Below are 4,071 nucleotides of genomic sequence, written 5' to 3'. Positions count from 1 at the left end.
GTGACATCAGTCTAAGCTAATCAAATAAGTGACCTTACTATCAGCATGATTTATTTGATATTGACACATGCCCCATGGTTTTGCACGTGTCATATATATTGATATGTGTGAATTGTTTATGGATCGATATGCTTGTGATATATATATGTTATAATATGTGAATTGTATAATAATACTTACGGTACGATGTATTCAATATATGTTTGAGATAGGATACGAGAATGATGCACTAAACGTTATGTAATGATAAGAGTAAGATATGTTTATGACATGTTAAAGTTAGGTTACGTATTGAAGTACTATGGATATGAGAGATTGATAATAACGATATGGTCACTATCGATTGATAAAAGAATATGGTTAGGTTATGGGTAGAAAGAGATAAGATTATGATAGATTGATAGAATAATAGCGTTAGGATACGTTCCTATAACGATATGACTAAGGTACGTTCATGTAACGATAAGACTATGATAGGTATAAGAATGTTAAGACTATGATAAGTTAGGGAACGATATGACCATGAAGTGTTTACGGTATGAAATGATTATGATACGACATGTGAATGGTATAATATATATATATTATTTATTTATTTATTGTGATATGATATGAAATATGTTATGGTACGAGACATATGATAATTGACATGTTTACGATATGATATATTGTGATACGATATGTTATGGTATAATATGTATACGATGAAAATTATTATGTCTGGAAGCATAGAATATTATGATATGATATATTTATGTAATTTGAATGATATGATATGATTGACATGCAAAATGACGAACTAGCATGAACTACAACCTCGGAGTATGCATGAAAGATATGATAAACGATATAAAAAATGATATGATATGTATGAAACACTAGCGGTGTTATATTAAATGATAATGAAAATAAAAAAAATGTTGGGACCTTATGCATTATTGTGTGCTCATGCATTGGGGGATACCCCTTACATTTCACGATAGTATGGACGCGTACGTTACGAGGTAGGAAAACGATCATTATGGTTATCATAATGCTGCAATGATCAGGTCGAAAATCGATCATTATGTTTAACCTAATGCTGACATGACAGTTACTAGTTCTAACGGATGTCCAGCCTAAGCAGCTCCTAGATTATGCTCGCCCGACAAGGAAAGTGACCCAGCGGTGTGGGAACTGACCGGTGAGTCCATACTCGCACGTATGGGTTGTGTGTAGAGTATATGATACACATCCAAGTTACCTGTTAGGATAGTACCGTAGGAAAATAGACGGTTATGATAGGTCCCATCATTGCATTCACATGTTCTTGCATTTAACCTTAGTAGGGTCACTTACTGATTACTCAAGTCACGTGCCACTATTATTTGATGTTAAGGTAAGACATTCATGTATAGCTGACGACGACTTTGCAACTTGAGACCATGACACATGCATATGATAGTCTTATTTATTTTCTTAAACTTAGGCCAGAATATGAAATTTTTAATTTAAACATTTATTTATTTTATTTAGTCTTTCGTTGTGCCGTTTTTAAAGGTGTTTTCAAAACATACAAGTCCGTGACTGTGTTTTAAAATGAAAATGATGTTTTATGAAAATTATTTCCACATTCAATGTTCATAATATGTATACAGTGACAACCTTATGCCACTTAATTAAATAGAAAATTTATGGTCCATACAAATTTTTTCTTTTAAGTCATGGACAATTCTAAATAAATAACATAAAACATCTATTAATTTTATATTTAATAATATTTTATTAACTTTAAAAATAAATTTTAATTTTTTTTTATATATTATTAAAAAAATTAAAAATTAATTTGTGGGTCCTCAAATTTCAAATTTTTTTTTTGGTATAATTTAAACTTTTTAATTTGTCAAAATTATCTATAAAAAATAAATTAAAAAGTTCAAAATTTTATTTGAAAATAATACTGAAAAAGTTCCAACCTTTATTAAATATTTTTTAATTTTTTATTACTAAATTAATTTTAGAATTTTATTATTATTATTATTATATTTCAGTTGAGTAGATAGTTGATATGGGAAATTTCTTGCACATTTTCTTCAGATTTAAATTTTAAATAACGTGAAACAGGCGACAATCGCCGCCATGTTCACACCAGACCTCCGTATAATATGGTCGGAGAATCTGACATGATTACGTGGCATTACCAGAGTTGATGACGTAGCAATTACCACGTCATTGTAGGACCCATAAACTATATTCCCTTCCCTTATGAGACAAATTTAAATCGTTTTTGATAATTAGTTAAACATTTAAATTATATGCTTGGTCGAAAGTATGGGTAATAGTATATGCTTGGTCGAGTGAATTGCTTGATGTATCGGGATACTATTATTGTGCGAATGCTAGCTATGATTTTAAGTAAAGCATATATGTTAGCTATGCGATCGATATTGTAACAGTCCAAACCCATCACTAGTAGATATTGTTTACTTTGGCTCGTTACATGTCGTCGTCAGCCTCACGGTTTTAAAACGCGTTTGCTAAGGAGAGGTTTCCACACCCTTATAAGAAATGCTTTGTTCTCCTCTGCAACCGATGTGAGATCTCACAATCCACCTCTTTCGAGGTCCAGAGTCCTTGTTGGCACTCGTTTCTCCCCAATCGATGTGGGATCTCATAATCCACTCCTTTCAGTGTCCAACGTCCTCACTAGCACACCCCGCCCGGTGTCCACCTCCTTCAAAGTCCAACGGTCTCGCTAGCACATATAAATATTATTCAAACAATTATTTTAAAATTTCAAATTACCCACCACCTAAATTTGAAAGCAGATATTGTTCGCTTTGGCTCGTTACGTATCGTCGTCAGCCTCATGGTTTTAAAACGCGTTTGCTAAGAAAAGGTTTCTACACCCTTATAAGAAATGTTTCGTTCCCCTCTCTAACCGATGTGAGATATCACAATCCATCACTCTCGAGGTCAAACGTCCTTATTGGCACTCGTTTCTCCCTCTAATCAATGTGGGATCTCATAATCTACCCCTTTCAGTGTCCAACGTCCTCGCTAGTACACCGCCGCGTGTCCACCTCCTTCGAAGTCCAACGGTCTCGCTAGTACATATAAATATTATTCAAACAATTATTTTAAAATTTCAAATTTACCCACCACCTAAATTTGAAGCAAATATTGTTAGCTTTGGCTCATTACGTATCATCGTCAGCCTCACAGTTTTAAAACGCGTTTGCTAAGAAGAGTTTTCCACACCCTTATAAAAAAATGTTTTGTTCTCCTCTGCAACCAATGTAAGATCTCACAATTCACCTCTTTCGAGGTCCAGAGTCCTTATCCGTACTTGTTTCTCTCTCTAATCAATGTGAGATCTCATAATCCACCCCCTTCAGTGTCCTCACTGACACACCCCGCCCGGTGCCCACCTCCTTCGAAGTCCAACGGTCTCGCTAGCACATATAAATATTATTCAAACAATTATTTTCACATTTACCCACCACTTAAATGTCATAATTTTGTAACACATTTTTCAAACCCACTTTAGAAAAATATATTTTATTTGTTTCTTTTTCACTAAGTCTCTCCTAGAAATTAGTGAACGTACACATGGAAAAACATACAACCAATTTCAATGGTCAATTATTTGGTTCTATAAAAAATTATTTGTAACACAATTATTTTAATGATCAAGCAAATAAATTAATATTTTAAATTATAATCTTTTTAAAATAATTATCTTATACAAGACTTTAAAATTAAATATTCATCTAATATTAGATCAAGTATCAAATATTAATTTATTTCATATTATTATTATTTTTAAAAAACTAATATTAGCACGACCACTTAAGTCTTAATTAGAGTACATATAGAAGATATTTGCGACATAAGTCAATATTCCATCGATAAATAATCTCTAATTTGATTCACACATGTGACATTATTTTTTTATTATTTTTTTTTTTTGTAATTTGATTCACACGTGACATTATTTTTGTGTAATATATAAATTATTTGTAACACAATTATTTTAATGATCAAGCAAATAAATTAATATTTTAAATTATAATCTTTTTAAAATAATTA

The sequence above is a fragment of the Cucurbita moschata genome, unplaced genomic scaffold (genome assembly GCF_002738365.1).
Source record: "Cucurbita moschata cultivar Rifu unplaced genomic scaffold, Cmos_1.0 Cmo_Scf00035, whole genome shotgun sequence".
NCBI classification, from domain to species: Eukaryota; Viridiplantae; Streptophyta; class Magnoliopsida; order Cucurbitales; family Cucurbitaceae; genus Cucurbita; species Cucurbita moschata.
The sequence above is the reverse complement of the archived record's forward strand: the minus strand, read 5'-3'. Positions refer to the sequence as shown.